The sequence below is a fragment of the Canis aureus genome, chromosome X (assembly GCF_053574225.1).
Source record: "Canis aureus isolate CA01 chromosome X, VMU_Caureus_v.1.0, whole genome shotgun sequence".
Lineage (NCBI taxonomy): Eukaryota > Metazoa > Chordata > Mammalia > Carnivora > Canidae > Canis > Canis aureus.
Window position 1 is genome coordinate 85,831,808 of NC_135649.1, and position 18,597 is coordinate 85,850,404.

Genomic DNA, 18,597 nt, shown 5'->3' on the forward strand with positions numbered 1-18,597 from the left:
ATATCAACTTTTTCTCTGGTGATTTGTAATTAGAAAAAATAAGTTTTTCCTCTACTCTAATTGAAGAGAGAAGCCTCTTCTTTACAGAAAAATTACAATTGATAAGTGTAGAAGGATGATAGAAGTAAAGAATCACCAATGTGTAAATCCTAGTGGCACAACTGATTCAAGAAGGGATTATGAATGTGTGGCAAAATGGTCAGCTGTCAGGTTGTTGGTGAACAGAAGAGTTGCGTGGTGCCAAATTGTCACCTCACAAATAATTCACCTGCTATAAAGGGGAATGCATACCTTTGCAGTGGAGAAATCTGGTGGTTGTCACTAACTCAGGAATCAAATTCAACAGCACTAAGGCTGGGGAAGTCTGACATTACATACACCTAGTCTGATACAATATGAAGGAAACAGCATAACCTATGAAATAGTGTTGCCTTTCAACCTTTCACGTGGAATATAGGGGCCAGGAGAACAAGTTAAGTGATACCGCAAGGAAACAGTCAAATTCAGGATGATGTGGGACATTCGACAAGATGACAAATTGATCTTGTCTCTTCAAAGTCTATGAGTGCAAATTAAAAAGATGTCGAGGGGATCACTGGATGGCTCATTGATTAAGCATCTGCCTTCGGCCCAGGGCGTGGTCCTGGAGTCCCGGGATCGAGTCCCATGTCGGGCTCCCTGCATGGAGCCTGCTTCTCTCTCTGCCTGTGTCTCTGCCTCTCTCATGAATAAATAAATAAAATCTTTAAAAATAAATAAATAAATAAATAAATGTTGAGACACAAAGGAGATATGACAAATACATTTCATCAACTTTAAATCACTTTTCAAAAAAAACAGTCACATAAAATATATTTGGACAATTGGGGAATTTTGATTATGAACTACATAGCAGTTATAAGAAAATTATCGTTAATTTTCTTAGGTGTGATAATGGCACTGTGGTGATATAAGAAAATGTCCTTATTCTTGGGAGATGCATGTTCAAATATTAAGGACTATCATAGCATCATACTTGAAAGCAGATACAGAAAGCAAACATGGCAAAATTTTAACAGCTCTTGAATCTTATTGGTTATATATGTGTGTGTACATTACGCTATTCTTTCAAATTTTTTGTATGTTTGCAACTTTCCAAAGTCAAAATGTAGGGAAAAGTTTTCTTTGTGCAGGACTCTACCTTGCCTTCAAACTTGCAGTCAGGCCGATCATTTTGCAAACTGGCTTTCACATAGGCAGAATTTTAAGGATGACTCCCTCAAGATTGTATGCCCTAATCCAGGTCCTGTGGGTACCATAAAAACAGCCTTCCCCCCGACTTACATTATGTTACATAGCACAACTGACCCTAAAATAGGGAGATTATCCCAGTGGTCCCAATTCTAACCATGTGAGTCTCTTTAAACAGACTTTTTTTTTCTGGTTGGCAACAAAAGAGGACATCAGACTCAAGGCACGAGAAGAAGTCAACTCACTGTCGCTAGCTCTAAAGACGGGCAAAAGGGGGCATAAGCCAAGGAATGCAGGTAGTCTCTAGAAGCAGAAATCAGCCCCTGATGACAGCCAGCAGTTCGACAACTGCAAAGAACTGAATTCCAGCAATAATTTCAATGGGCTTGAAAGAGAAATATTCTTCAGGGCTTCCAAAGACAAATATAGCCTGGCCAACACCTTCATTTCAGTCTTAAGAGGCCCAGAACGAGAAAGTACTGAGTCTGCCTAGAGCTCTAACACACAGAATGGTGAGCAAAGAAATAGTGTTGTTTTTAACCATGAGGCTTATGGTTATTATTATGGCAGCAATAGAAAATTAATATAGTATACTAGCAAGATCCAGGTGCTAGAGGAAAATGTTCAGGGAGTTTTGAGTTTGGGTTCATTAATTTGTTGAATTCTGTAAACTGTGGAATTAAAATTAAAATCTGAGTTGCTTTGCTTCTCTGTTGCAAATTACTCCTTATCTTTCCAAATTATATAAAATTTATTCTCTGTTCCTTATTTCTTTGTATCTTCTAAATATGCGTGCTCATTAAGGTGTTTTCAGTTTTATTTTTCAAGTACCAGAAAATATATAGATATGCACTTTCTAATCCTGTAAAAAATAAACACTTAATAGATTTTCCTTCATAGATTGTTAGATATGAAAGCAGATTCAGAGGAGTGACGTCCGTGGGAATGGTGGCACAAAAATATCCGCAAAAATTCTCCCCAATAAGAACAATGAGAATGCTAACAAAAATTGTCAAAATCAACTTTTTCAGAACTCTGGAAACTAAGTGAAGGCTTGCAACAATTCACAGAATGTTTATTCAAGAAAAAGAGTGGAATCTCAGCAAGAATGGGAGCTTTGTGGTACTTGCCTCATAACATCTTCCTCTTCCAGTCTCCTTGGAAGCCTTGAAATCCAGGAATCTCACAACAAAAGTAGCTGTGAAAACTAGCAACCTAATGGCCACAGGGGGCAGAAGAGGTTTGGAGCTCCCCCAAGGCTCATCCCAATAATTGCCTTTATCTGTTTTTTTTTTTTTTTTTGCTGCAGTTCCCTGGAAACACCCTAAATCAAAAGGCAGAGATTGGCAGAGTGGATAAGAAAACATGATCTGACTCTATGGTGTCTATGAGAGACACACAATAGTCTCAAAACCAAATAGGAGCACCTGGATGGCTCAGTGGTTAAGCATCTACCTTTGACTTGAGTTATGATCCCAGGGTCCTGGGATCAATCCCCACATTGGGCTCCCTTCTCGGCAGGAGGCCTGCTTCTCCCTCTCCCTGTGCCTGCTGCTCTGCCTACTTGTGCTCTCTTGCTCTCTCTCTCTGTCAAATAAATAAATAAAATCTTAAAAAAAAACCCACAAATACTTTGAAAGTAAAAGGACGGAAAAAATATATACCATACAAATAGTAATCCTAAGAGATCTGGAGTGGCTATACTAATTTCAGCCTGCTTTTCCCTCTCCCCCTGCTTCTGCTTCCTCTCTCTCTTTCTGTCAAATAAGTAAATTTTTAAAAAAAATCTTGAAAAAAAACCACAGCAAAATACCACTACATCCCTATTATAATGGATAACATTTTATTTTAAGTAGGCTCCATGCCCAGCATAGATCCCAATGAGGATTCGACTCAACAACCCTGAGACCAAGACCTTAGCTGAGATCAAGAGCTTAATGCTCCATGGTCTGAGCCACCCAGGTGCCCCTAATGGATAACATTTTTAATAATAATGACAATGCCAAGTGCTGGTAAGGATGAGGAGCAACTGGAAGTCTCACAATTTGCTGGTCGCAATTCAGAATAATATAGTTACTCTGGAAAATGGCTCAGTATGCTCCTTGTAAGATTTAACATACCCTTCCTATGAGACTGAGCCATCTCACCTCTGGATGTTTACCATGGAGAAAGGAAATTTCATGTCCATACAGAAACCTGTTCGCTGATAAACCTAGGCTTTATTCATAATCTCAAAATATACAGTTAATTTTTGTTGATTTTAGAGTATCACAGATAATTAATAATTACCTAGAAATGATTTTGATGATCAAGGATTTCACCATTATATATAAAAATATGCTGCAGAGGAAATTTAGAACAAATTAGTAGGTATGTGTTAGTATGTTTTTGCTTGTTTGTTTGCTTGATCCATCTTCTTTGGAATTTTTGAAGGATAGTATAAGCCTCTTCTCAAGTTTCTCTTTCCATAACAAGACCAAATTCATATGCATAGAGATTTTATCTCTGGATTCTGAAATGGTGGACTAGGGAATTTGGCGTGCACGCATGACTTTGGGACAACTAGAGAAGGTGGGTGAAATAAAAAAGTCTGTGTGAAGGCTCAAGGGAGGTCCCTTGATCTACCTTCCCAAGATCTAGGAGAAGGAAGAGACCCAGGGAGCTGTTTTTCCCCTGGGCACTTATACTAATTCTAATAGGAAAGCTGAAAAGCTGAACAGAACTTTTCACAGCCTTGCCAAACTGAGGAACCTGTCAACGATATACGGGAAGACGGGTGTTTACCCCAACGGGCTGCATCCTACAACCAGAAGCACATTCTCCCAACAGCTGTAGCCTGGAATCACCTTAATCACCAAACACAGAATAAGTAAATTCTGGTGTGCTAGTGCTTCTGGGCATCCCAAACGCCTGGCATGCCCAGATTCCTTCCTGAAGTAAACATATATCTTCTTTGGAGGAGAACAGCTATACATCAAATTGTTTCTGCAAACAGCTTTGCAAATACAATATCCAGGATTTGACAAGAAATAATGAGACACATAAGAAGAAAAGATGCCATAAATTAAAGCCAGCAGAAATTACAGAAAATAGAAACAGACTCACACAGGCTATAGATACTAAAATTATGAGACACAGGCTTTAAAATAATAGTTCATTCTGGGGTACCTGGGTGGCTTAGTTGGTTAAGCATCTGACTCTTGGTTTCAGCTCAGGTTGTGAAGTCAGAGTCCTGGTCTCTGTGCTCAGCACTAAGTCTGCTTGAGAGTCTCTCTCCCTCTCAATCTGCTCCTTCCCCCAGTGTGTGGGCATGCGTGTTCTCTCTCTCTCTCTCCTTCTAGCTCTCTCTCTCGCTCTCTCTCTCTCAAATAAATAAATAAATCTTTTAAAAAGAAAAGAAAAGAATGATCCTCCTTATGCCCAAGGAGATAAGGAACAAAATTAAGAATTTGGCAGAGAACTGCAAATATTGAAACAAATGAAATAAAAATTCTAAACTACACTAAAAAATTCAATAGAGCTAAAAAAAGAAAATACAATAACCAAAATTAAGAATGCAGGGGTTGGATGTAACAGATTAGACAAATCTACAGGGAGAATCAGTGACCTGGAACAGGGGTCTATAAACTAAAACCTGTGGGCAAAATCTGGCTAATAGCCTGTTTTTGTATGGCCCAGGAGAGAATGGTTTTCACATTTTTGAAGGGTTTAAAAAAAAATATGTGAAAGACACTCTCTTTGACCTGCAAAGCCTAAAATAGTTACTGTCTAGCCCTGTAGAAAAGCTTAGCAACCCCTAACCTAGAAGGGACAAGGAAGAAGGCTGACAAGTCAGCCCCAACCAGCATTGTACCCAGCTGGTGAGACTCAGCTACTCTGGCCCTTTCAGGAGGGCTTTGACCATTCATTTATTCATCCGCCCAGATATCTAATATCTATGCAGTCAATTCCCACCTTAGTGCTTAAGAGCATGGACTTTATGGTCAGAGCTGGGTTTAAATCCCAACTTAGGGGCTCTCCTGTGTGGCTCAGGCAGTTAAGTGTCTGCCTTTGGCTCAGGTCATGATCTTAGGGTCCTGGGATAGAGTCCCACAGGTTTCCTGTTCAGCCGGGAGCCTGCTTCTCCCTCTCCCTCTACTGCTGCGCCCCCCCCCCCCCCATTGCTTGTATGCTCTCTCTCTGTCAAATAAATAAATACATCTTTAAAAAATAAAAAATAAATAAACCCCAACTTAGCCTCCTCACACAGAGAAAAGGGGATTAATAATAGGGCCTCGCTGACTGATACTCATGAGGACCTTGATAGTGCAGATCAGACACTTAGTACAGTGTTTGTATAAAGTAAGGACTCAATGCATGTCAGATGCTATTGTTAGCAAGGAGTGCGCTCAGGTCATGCCCCAAACTGACTGTAAGTCCCAGAAGGGCACCCTGGTGCCTGTAATGGGGTAAGATGGGATGAAGGTAGGACAGGAAAGGAAGGGAGAGCAGGATTATCTTGAATATGCAGGATGAAGGCCAAACACAAACTTTTTTTTAAAGATTTTATTTATTTATTCATAAGAGAGACACACACACACACACACAGAGAGAGAGAGAGAGAGAGAGAGGCAGAGACACAGGCAGAGGAAGAAGCAGGCTCCACGCAGGGAGCCCGACGTGGGACTCAATCCGAGTTCTCCAGGATCAGGCCCTGGGGTGAAGGCGGAGCTAAACCGCTGAGCCACCTGGGCTGCCCAAATACAAACTTTATACCATTCCCCTTCCCACAAACATTTGCCTACATGTGAATTACAGTCGGAAGTGAATATCATCAGAAGTGCCTGGGTGGCTAAGTCAGTTAAGCACCTGACTCTTGGTTGGGCTCCAGACATGATCTCAGGGTTATGAGATCGAGCCCCACATCAGGCTCTGCAATGGGTGTGGAGCCTGCTTAAGATTCTCTCCTTCTCTTCTGCCTCTTCCCCCTATAGTTCTCTCTCTCTCTCTCTTTCTCTCAAAAAGAGTGAATATCGTCAGCAATGCTTATTTGTAATAGCTAAAGACTACAAGTAACCTAAATCTTCAACACCTACGGAGTAGAGTGAAATTAGTTGATGACATGTAAGGTGCAAAAAATCAATGCAAAACTGTGAAGTATGTCAAAGCATAATATTCGAACACTTAAAATTTAAACTCATAAATATAGACGGAACATGTAACAAAGATTCATTTGATTCATTAGTGAGGGCATTGGCGAGATTGTAAAGCTGGTTCAAAGAGCAATTAGTGAACTGGGTATCCACAGGCATGAATAAAGAACATTAGAATAAGCACTACATAAGGTACAAATCTGCTTAAATAACTCATAAGGCCATAAAACCATAACCTTCAGGTTATCTTTTGTACCAGACAGAAATAATCTACAAGTTGACTACAACTTCACAGTGTCTGGGCTTTAATCAAATAGTAAAAAGTGAAGCCAAGCACAGAGACATTTTCTTAGAGAATTAAATAATTCTATTACACAATTCTCCCAGTACAACACTGAGATGACGTGCCTCCCCTCCTTTGCCTTATTTCCAAACTTTTAGGCATTTTTTCTTAATAAATAGTATGCCAGTGATATAAAATGTGTTGAATGTCTAAGTATTAGATCTCACACAGGAAATTTGTGCCACCCCAAAGGTTTTAACTGGGAAGTGTTTAATAAACAGACTACTTGTGGGGCAGGGAGTGAGGCAGGGAGGGGGAATAGGGTTAAGAAGATCAAAAAGAGATGAGGTTTCTAGGCACTAGGACAAGTAGGAAACCCTTACTATCCATAGATATGACAAAAAGGGGAGAAATTGAGTAAATAAATACCAACTCTTGTCCTCCTTCTGCCCTCTGTTCTTCAGTCAATGCCTTCTATTGGCTCAACCCAACTGGAAACCAGAGGAAGAGCAGCCATTGATGCCATCCATGCAGGTCAGCCTCTGGACATAGAGCAAGACCGAGAAGGTGGGAAATGAGATGCAAACAGAGAATAACCTGCTCAGTCAATATGTCAGGTATTGTTATGGATTAAATTGTGTCTTCCAAAAAAGATATGTTGACATCCCAACCCCCAGTACCTCAGAATGTGACCTTATTTGGGCATGGGGTATTTACAGAGGTAATTGAGTTTACTTTATTTATTTTTGTATATTTTTTTATTGGAGTTTGATTTGCCAACATATAGCATAACACCCAGTGCTCATCCCGTCCAGTGCCCACCTCAGTCACCCAGTCACCTCATCCCCCTGCCCATCTCCCCTTTCATTACCCGTTGTTTGTTTCCCAGTTAGGAGTCTCTCATGTTCTGTCACCCTCTCTGATATTTCCCACACATTTCTTCTCCCTTCCCTTATATTCCCTTTCACTATTATTTATATTCCCCAAATGAATGAGAACATACAATGTTTGTCCTTCTCCGATTGACTTACTTCACTCAGCATAATACCTTCAGTTCCATCCACATTGAAGCAAATGGTGGGTATTTGTCATTTCTAATGGCTGAGGAATATTCCATTGTATACATAGACCACAGCTTCTTTATCCATTCATCTTTTGACGGACACCGAGGCTCCTTCCACAGTTTGGCTATTGTGGACATTGCTGCTAGAAACATCGGGGTGCAGGTGTCCTGCCGTTTCACTGCATCTGTATCTTTGGGGTAAATCCCCAGCAGTGCAATTGCTGGGTCGTAGGGCAGGTCTATTTTTAACTCTTTGAGGAACCTCCACACAGTTTTCCAGAGTGGCTGTACCAGTTCACATTCCCGAGGTAATTGAGTTTAAATGAAATAATGAGGGTGGACCCTAATCCAATATGACTGGTGTTTTTATAAAAAGGGGAGATCCGAACACAGATACACATAGAAGGAAGACAATGTGAAGAGACAAGGGGAGAAGACAGCCATCTACAAGCCAAGTGGAGGGTTCTGGAACAGAGTCTCCCTCACAGCACTTCAAAAACAACCAACTCTGTTGGCACCTTGATTTTTGTTTTCTAGCATCTAGAACTATGAAGAAATACATTTCTGTTGTCAAAGCCATCCAGTTTCTGATACTTTGTTATGGCAAACTAATACAGGTGTGTAAAAAGAAAAATACACACAGAAGGAGGGCCTCTATCAAGAGGGCCTCTATCACTCAACACAGAGTGTTACTTCTGTGAGGTGGCAGGGGAGATTTCTATTTGGTGGTTTTCTTTATTCCCTAGCTTGTGTACGTTTACATCAGAACAAATGAGCAGATGGTTTTGTTAAAATGAAATTCAAGGCAGTAGGAAGAGGAAGTCACTCATGGGCAACTGGAGCGGTGTGTATGGCAGAGGGGCCAGCTCAGTGATATACCATTAATATGTGGGCTCTAGTTACTTGTGTCCCAAGGGGACATTTCTTGCCCCGGACTGGATTCCCAAGCTTTCTGTTCCCTTTATGTCACACACTTGGCTTTTGTCTCCTTTCCAAAGCTGCTGTCCCACTGGTAGGTCCCCTGAGGCTTTGTTTCCAATCCCTACCCCCCACGACTGTAGAGAAGGCCAAAGGTTAGCACAGAAGACAACTCCATTCAGGGGGGCTCCTGGGTGGCTCAGTGGTTGAGCGTCTGCCTTTGGCTCAGATCCTGGTCCCAGGGTCCTAGAATCGAATCCCGCATCAGGCTCCCCACAGGGAGCCTGCTTCTCCCTCTGCCTATGTCTCTGCCTCTCTCTGTGTGTCTCTCACAAATAAATAAATAAAATCCTTTTTTTTTTAAAGGCTACTTCATTTGAGAATGTGTTATTGCTCTTCACTAATTGAAAAAGTTAAAAATATCACAAGTTGTGGGCACCTGGCTGGCTCAGTCAGAAAAGCGTGTGATTCTTGATCTTGGGGTCATGGGTTCAAGTGCCAGTTAGGTATAGAGATTCCTACCAAAAATAAATTTAAAAAGACATTAACACAAATTTGATCCTCTCAGAAAATGTTTGCTAAATGAACACATGTTATAAGGTTTAAGAGCTCTAACCTAATTTTTATTTATTTATTTTAAAAAAATTTTTATTGGAGTTCAATTTACCAACATACAGCATAACACCCAGTGCTCATCCCATCAAGCGCCCCCCTCAGTGCCCATCACCCAGTCACCCCCACCCCCTGCCCACCTCCCTTTCCACCATCCCTTGTTCATTTCCCAGAGTCTAACCTAATTTTTAAAGGAAGGGTATCTCATCCATAGGTTCTCTACTCATTTCTTAGAAAAATAATTAAAAATCCAACTGGAGAGAGGGGAGGGGCAAAGAGTAGGGTCCCCAAATCACCTGTCCCCACCAAATTACCTAGATAACCTTCAAATCATCCTGAAAATCTACGAATTCGGCCTGAGATTTAAAGAAAGACCAGCTGGAACGCTACAGTGAGAAGAGTTCGCGCTTCTATCAAGGTAGGAAGACGGGGGGAAAAAAGAAATAAAGAAACAAAAGGCCTCCAAGGGGGAGGGGCCCCGCGAGGAGCCGGGCTGAGGCCGGGGCGAGTGTCCCCAGGACAGGAGAGCCCCGTCCCGGAGAAGCAGGAGCTGCACCAACCTTCCCGGGCGGAAAGGGGCCCGCAGGGAGTTGGAGCAGGACCCCAGGAGGGCGAGGATGCCCTTGGGTTCCCGGGGACACTAACAGACACCTGCGCCCCGGGAGAGTGCGCCGAGCTCCCTAAGGGCTGCAGCGCGCACGGCGGGACCCGGAGCAGCTCGGAGGGGCTCGGGCGGCGGCTCCGCGGAGGGGGCTGCGGGGCGGGAGCAGCTCGGGGGGCTCGGGGGCGGCTCCGCGGAGGGGGCTGCGGCCCGGGAGCGCGAATCCAACAGCGCAGGCTCCGGAGCGCAGGGCGCCGGGACACAGCCCAGGATCCCGCCTCCCCCCGGGACAGGCAGAGGCCGGGAGGGCCCAGGACAGCAAGGACGCTCCTGCCCCGAGCTGAGCAGATCAGCGGCCCCGCCCCGGAGCCTCCAGGCCCTGCAGACGGAGAGCTCCGGAGTTACTGCGGGGGCTGAATCCAGGTTTCCAGAGCTGCAGCAACCACTGGAGTTGTTCCTCCTGCGGCCTCACGGGGTAAACAACCCCCACTGAGCCCTGCACCAGGCCGGGGGCAGAGCAGCTCCCCCAAGTGCTAACACCTGAAAATCAGCACAACAGGCCCCTCCCCCAGAAGACCAGCTAGACGGACAAGTTCCAGGGGAAGTCAAGGGACTTAAAGAACACAGAATCAGAAGATACTCCCCCGTGGTTTTTTTTTTTTTTTTTTTTTTTTTGCTTTTTGATTTGTTTGCTTCCCCCACCCTTTTATTTCCTTTCTTTTTCTTTCTCTTTTTCTTTCTTTTTCTTCCTTTTTTCTTTTTTCTTCCTTTCTTTCTCTCCTCTCTTTTTCTCCTTTTCCCAATACAACTTGTTTTTGGCCACTCTGCACTGAGCAAAATGACTAGAAGGAAAACCTCACCTCAAAAGAAAGAATCAGAAACAGTCCTCTCTCCCACAGAGTTACAAAATCTGGATTACAATTCAATGTCAGAAAGCCAGTTCAGAAACACTATTATACAGCTACTGGTGGCTCTAGTAAAAAGCATAAAGGACTCAAGAGACTTCATGACTGCAGAATTTAGATCTAATCAGGCAGAAATTAAAAATAAATCGAATGAGATGCAATCCAAACTAGAAGTCCTAACAACGAGGGTTAACGAGGTGGAAGTACTAGTGAGTGACATAGAAGACAAGTTGATGGTAAAGAGGGAAACTGAGGAAAAAAGAGACAAACAATTAAAATACCATGAGGATAGATTAAGGGAAATAAACGACAGCCTGAGGAAGAAAAACCTACGTTTAATTGGGGTTCCCGAGGGCTCCGAAAGGGCCAGAGGGCCAGAATATGTATTTGAACAAATCCTAGCTGAAAACTTTCCTAATCTGGGAAGGGAAATAGGCATTCAGATCCAGGAAATAGAGAGATCCCTCCCTAAAATCAATAAAAACCGTTCAACACCTCGACATCTAATAGTTAAGCTTGCAAATTCCAAAGATAAAGAGCAGATCCTTAAAGCAGCAAGAGACAAGAAATCCCTGACTTTTATGGGGAGGAGTATTAGGGTAACAGCAGACCTCTCCACAGAGACCTGGCAGGCCAGAAAGGGCTGGCAGGATATATTCAGGGTCCTAAATGAGAAGAACATGCAACCAAGAATACTTTATCCAGCAAGGCTCTCATTCAGAATAGAAGGAGAGATAAAGAGCTTCCAAGACAGGCAGGAACTAAAAGAATATGTGACCTCCAAACCAGCTCTGCAAGAAATTTTGAGGGGGACTCTTAAAATTCCCCTTTAAGAAGAAGTTCAGTGGAACAATCCACAAAAACAAGGACTGAATAGATATCATGATGACACTAAACTCATATCTTTCAATAGTAACTCTGAACGTGAACGGGCTTAATGACCCCATCAAAAGGCGCAGGGTGTCTGACTGGATAAAAAAGCAGGACCCATCTATTTGCTGTCTACAACAGACTCATTTTAGACAGAAGGACACCTACAGCCTGAAAATAAAAGGTTGGAGAACCATTTGCCATTCAAATGGTCCTGAAAAGAAAGCAGGGGTAGCCATCCTTATATCAGATAAACTAAAATTTACCCCGAAGACTGTAGTGAGAGATGAAGAGGGACACTATATCATACTTAAAGGATCTATCCAACAAGAGGACTTAACAATCCTCAATATATATGCCCCGAATGTGGGAGCTGCCAAATATTTAAACCAATTAATAACCAAAGTGAAGAAATACTTAGATAATAACACACTTATACTTGGTGACTTCAATCTAGCTCTTTCTATACTCGATAGGTCTTCTAAGCAAAACATCTCCAAAGAAACGAGAGCTTTAAATGATACACTGGACCAGATGGATTTCACAGATATCTACAGAACTTTACATCCAAACGCAACTGAATACACATTCTTCTCAAGTGCACATGGAGCTTTCTCCAGAATAGACCACATACTGGGTCACAAATCGGGTCTGAACCGATACCAAAAGATTGGGATCGTCCCCTGCATAGTCTCAGACCATAATGCCTTGAAATTAGAACTAAATCACAACAAGAAGTTTGGAAGGACCTCAAACACGTGGAGGTTAAGGACCATCCTGCTAAAAGATGAAAGGTCAACCAGGAAATTAAGGAAGAATTAAAAAGATTCATGGAAACTAATGAGAATGAAGACACAACCGTTCAAAATCTTTGGGATGCAGCAAAAGCAGTCCTAAGGGGGAAATACATCGCAATACAAGCATCCATTCAAAAACTGGAAAGAACTCAAATACAAAACTAACCTTACACCTAAAGGAGCTAGAGAAGAAACAGCAAATAGATCCTACACCCAGGAGAAGAAGGGAGTTAATTAAGATTCGAGCAGAACTCAACGAAATCGAGACCAGAAGAACTGTGGAACAGATCAACAGAACCAAGAGTTGGTTCTTTGAAAGAATTAATAAGATAGATAAACCATTAGCCAGCCTTATTAAAAAGAAGAGAGAGAAGACTCAAATTAATAAAATCATGAATGAGAAAGGAGAGATCACTACCAACACCAAGGAAATACAAACGATTTTAAAAGCATATTATGAACAGCTATACGCCAATAAATTAGGCAATCTAGAAGAAATGGATGCATTCCTGGAAAGCCACAAACTACCAAAACTGGAACAGGAAGAAATAGAAAACCTGAACAGGCCAATAACCAGGGAGGAAATTGAAGCAGTCATCAAAAACCTCCCAAGACACAAGAGTCCAGGGCCAGATGGCTTCCCAGGGGAATTCTATCAAATGTTTAAAGAAGAAACCATACCTATTCTACTAAAGCTGTTTGGAAAGATATAAAGGGATGGAGTACTTCCAAATCCGTTCTATGAGGCCAGCATCACCTTAATTCCAAAACCAGACAAAGACCCCACCAAAAAGGAGAATTACAGACCAATATCCCTGATGATCATGGATGCAAAAATTCTCAACAAGATACTAGCCAATAGGATCCAACAACATTAAGAAAATTATTCACCATGACCAAGTAGGATTTATCCCCGGGACACAAGGCTGGTTCAACACCCATAAAACAATCAATGTGATTCATTATATCAGCAAGAGAAAAAACCAAGAACCATATGATCCTCTCATTAGATGCAGAGAAAGCATTTGACAAAATACAGCATCCATTCCTGATCAAAACTCTTCAGAGTGTAGGGATAGAGGGAACTTTCCTCGACATCTTAAAAGCCATCTACGAAAAGCCCACAGCAAATATCATTCGCAATGGGGAAGCACTGGGAGCCTTTCCCCTAAGATCAGGAACAAGACAGGGATGTCCACTCTCACCACTACTATTCAACATAGTACTGGAGGTCCTAGCCTCAGCAATCAGACAACAAAAAGACATTAAAGGCATTCAAATTGGCAAAGAAGAAGTCAAACTCTCCCTCTTCGCCGATGACATAATATTCTACAGAGAAAACCCAAAAGCCTCCACCCCAAGATTGCTAGAACTCATACAGCAATTTGGTAGCATGGCAGGATACAAAATCAATGCCCAGAAATCAGTGGCATTTCTATACACTAACAATGAGACTGAAGAAAGAGAAATCAAGGAGTCAATCCCATTTACAATTGCACCCAAAAGCATAAGATACCTAGAAATAAACCTAACCAAAGAGGTAAAGGATCTATACCCTAAAAACTATAGAACACTTCTGAAAGAAATTGAGGAAGACACAAAGAGATGGAAAAATATTCCATGCTCATGGATTGGCAGAATTAATATTGTGAAAATGTCAATGTGACCCAGGGCAATTTACACGTTTAATGCAATCCCTATCAAAATACCATGGACTTTCTTCAGAGAGTTAGAACAAATTATTTTAAGATTTGTGGGGAATCAGAAAAGACCCCGAATAGCGAAGGGAATTTAAAAAAATAAAACCATAGCCGGGGGCATCACAATGCCAGATTTCAGGTTGTACTACAAAGCTGTGGTCATCAAGACAGTGCGGTACTGGCACAAAAACAGACACATAGATCAATGGAACAGAATGGAGAACCCAGAAGTGGACCCTGAACTTTATGGTCAACTAATATTCTTTAAAGGAGGAAAGACTATCCATTGGAAGAAAGACAGTCTCTTCAATAAATGGTGCTGGGAAAATTGGACATCCACATGCAGAAGAATGAAACTAGACCACTCTCTTTCACCATACACAAAGATAAACTCAAAATGGATGAAAGATCTAAATGTGAGACAAGAGTCCATCAAAATCCTAGAGAAGAACACAGGCAACACCCTTTTTGAACTCAGCCACAGTAACTTCTTTCAAGATACATCCACGAAGGCAAAAGAAACAAAAGCAAAAATGAACTATTGGGACTTCATCGAGATAAGAAGCTTTTGCACAGCAAAGGATACAGTCAACAAAACTAAAAGACAACCTACAGAATGGGAGAAGATATTTGCAAATGACCTATCAGATAAAGGGCTAGTTTCCAAGATCTATAAAGAACTTATTAAACTCAACACCAAAGAAACAAACAATCCAATCATGAAACGGGCAAAAGACATGAAGAGAAATCTCACAGAGGAAGACATAGACATGGCCAACATGCACATGAGAAAATGGTCCGCATCACTTGCCATCAGGGAAATACAAATCAAAACCACAATGAGATACCACCTCACACCAGTGAGAATGGGGAAAATTAACAAGGCAGGAAACCACAAATGTTGGAGAGGATGCGGAGAAAGGGGAACCCTCTTGCCCTGTTGGTGGGAATGTGAACTGGTGCAGCCACTCTGGAAAACTGTGTGGAGGTTCCTCAAAGAGTTAAAAATAGACCTGCCCTACGACCCAGCAATTGCACTGCTGGGGATTTACCCCAAAGATTCAGATGTAATGAAACGTGGGGACACCTGCACCCCGATGTTTCTAGCAGCAATGTCCACAATAGCCAAACTGTGGAAGGAGCCTCGGTGTCCATCGAAAGATGAATGGATAAAGAAGCTGTGGTCTATGTATACAATGGAATATTCCTCAGCCATTAGAAACGACAAATACCCACCATTTGCTTCAACGTGGATGGAACTGGAGGGTATTATGCTGAGTGAAGTAAGTCAATCGGAGAAGGACAAACAGTGTATGTTCTCATTCATTTGGGGAATATAAATAATAGTGAAAGGGAATATAAGGGAAGGGGGAAGAAATGTGTGGGAAATATCAGAAAGGGAGACAGAACATAAAGACTCCTAACTCTGGGAAACGAACTAGGGGTGGTGGAAGGGGAGGAGGGCGGGGGGTGGGGGTGAATGGGTGACGGGCACTGAGGGGGGCACTTGACGGGATGAGCACTGGGTGTTATTCTGTATGTTGGTAAATTGAACACCAATAAAAAATAAACTTATTATTAAAAAAATCCAACTGGACTTCAGCCTGCTGTCTTTATTTCTTGAGGTGCAACTCTTCTCGAGGTGGAACCCCTTCACCTCTTTTTTCAGTATAGACTGAAGTACTCCTACTTGTAGACAAATCTTAGTAGATCCTTCCAGACTATCCCTCTGTCCTTCATTGACCTGTGTTCACTTGTTTCCTTTGCCTTCTCTCTCTCTGAGGCCAAGACTTCCTTGAGGGGATGGGACATGGCTTATCCTTACTTGACTGACACTGGTGATAAGAATCTGGTAATAACCAAATGCTCACTCAAGCCTGAAACATGACTCAGGTGACCTTTGAAAAGGGGGATAGGCAAGGAGGTAAGAGTCATGCTTCAGGAAAATGAGGGATCAGTTTTTTTTTTTTTTAATGAGCAAAAAGGAAATGAAGAGTATATATCAGCTAAAGGATCCTAGGGATTTTTGAACCCAATCCTTTCCTTTTCCTAATAAAGGGAACAGAACCAGGGCTGAGGAAGATGCATTACCGTGTTGGTTCCCATGGTGACTGATTTATTTATTTTTTTCTCTTCAAAGATTGAAGGTATTTTTTTTCCTTACCTCAGTAATTTTTCTTATTTATTTATTTATTGTATTACAGTTCTCTCTGATCTGCTTTCTTATAGGGGTCATTTGGAACCTACTTGCTACTGGCACTAAGGTATAATTTCCAGAAAAGGTGAAATCATGATTCTTGAGCACATACAAAAGGTATGTAAGCCAAAGATTTTATTCAACTCATTAATGAATGTGGTAACCAGTAGGATATTGAGTATAGAAGAGCATGTCAGGAGCTCGATACGGATAGGTAGTTTAATAAAGGATGACATAGCTGGGTTAGATACAAAACTTTTCTACAGGGAAAAAAAAAACCTATAACCCCTGGGGTTATCTTTTCTACTGAACAGAAATTATTTGAATCTCTAGAGGACAAAATTCTTTAAGTTCTTACATAACTTCACAAAGTCTTTGACTTTTAATGAATGGTCAAGTGAGCAAACAAGGTACATTCCCCTAGACCACTCTTGGGTGAGTCTTCTTCTCCATTTGATATTCAAAGGCTATGACATCTGCCTTTTCCCCTTGTCTCTCACTCTTTTATAATTTTTCTTAACAGTTACCAGATGGAGGATGAATATTTGGGGAGCATATAAATTGAAACCTTTTTTAAGAGGAGATGCAAGATTTCCACTCAAAATGGGGTTTCAAATAGCCTTAAATGCATCAGATACCCAGGGAGCTGGCCCAACGGCAACCACAGAATGAGGAAAAAGAGGATTTTTTTTTTTTTTGGCATCTACATGGTTTTATACTGAACCATGGCCCCATCAAAAAATGAGGAGATCGTGATGGGTGCTAATATCCCTGAAGGATTGAATTGCATTGTAAACTTGGAGTATGTAAGGAGTTAATAAAGTATGTTTGTATATGCTAATACACATATTTTGTGTATGAGCTAAAGATGTTATGGAACCAAGTGGAATAACAACAAAAAATTGTTGAACTATCTGAATCTTATAGAACAACATTTAAAATCACCGGGAAAACTGAAAATATGTATGGATTTTTTTAATCTACTTACTCTATTTTCAAAACGTCAGATATTTGGGAAACATCAAAGCAAGATGCAGTGTTCATTTTGCATTCAAAAGCCCTTTAAGCTCTTTTGGAAGACCTGTAATAATGAAGAACTTGTAATAAGCTCACAAAAGACTCTTCTAATGAATTAGTCAATTTTAATACTCTTCAGAATTCCCCATAAGAACATCATGCTTTCGCTCGCTCTCTTCCTTTTTTCTTCTTGCAAAGCTTAGCTCTCTCCTCTCTTGACAACCACTCCAAGATATTTTAGATTTCTTTAAGAGAGAAAAGGTTTCATTTATTAAAGACAGAATTGTGCTAAATTAAAATCAATCATTATAATAATTACTTCTGCCTTAACACATACTGGCTGCTATGAAAAGGATTGTAAAGACTGGCTTCAAATTTTTATTTTGAAAAACAGTCTGGATCATACGTGTTGTGATTCAGGTTCAAAGGTTTATCTTCATCCTAAAGTTTAGATACCCAACCTTAAATGTTCTGAGAATAGAATGGGAACCTCGTTACATATTTCTATTTTAAACTTCTATTACCACCTTTCTCATCCCCCAAACCCTTACCATCCTAATCAGTGGGATTTGAAAATATCTGAGCTAGATATTGACTTCTTTGACCAGCAGGATCTAAACGAGCAGAAGACATTTTCTGCCTGACTTCTATGTCCATACATATCTGACAACATTTTGTAGTATTTATCCAAACGGCTGCAGTCTGTTTTCCCTACAGATATTTTCCAAGCACTTCCTTTGTGTCAGGTGCAGTTCTAGAATGGGAATGATGAACAAGACAAAGTCCCTTACCAAAGAAGAATACGTTTCCGTAGGAGAAAATGGATGATAAATAAGTAAACAAATTAATATTCTGTGTTTAAAGTGGTGCCTATACATAAACGGATAGAACATACATTTTTTTCCCCTCAGTTACATCTGTTAGTAGTGCCAACTGAATAATGAGAGACCATAATTGTGCTTTATGGCAGGGAAAGAGGTAGCTTGGCTGGATAACCAAATGTAGGATCAGGCCAAGAAAAAACTGGCCTGTGGTTCAAATTCATTTTCTCCTATCAAATTGAACTCTCAGAAAGCTAGTGGAGAAACTCCTTCCTTGGCCTGCTGTCCCCTACATCTTCAAACCAGTAACAGCATGTCAAATCCTTCCCATACCTTGATCTCTCTGTCACCTCTCTTGGACTCCAGCTGGAGAACGTTCTCGGCTTTTCAGAGCTCCTATGATTAGACTGGACCTAGCTGGATAATCCAGGATGATCTCCTCATCTCAAGG

General features: G+C 41.3%; 1 long non-coding RNA gene across 1 annotated transcript; it reads left to right on the forward strand.

Annotated features, from left to right (window-relative positions):
* The first annotated feature begins 1,412 nt into the window (after positions 1–1,412).
* On the forward strand, positions 1,413–16,426 carry LOC144307939 (uncharacterized). The gene is made up of 3 exons (XR_013374596.1): positions 1,413–1,742; positions 7,110–7,262; positions 16,341–16,426. It is a non-coding gene; the product is annotated as an uncharacterized LOC144307939 (long non-coding RNA).
* Positions 16,427–18,597: the final 2,171 nt, after the last annotated feature.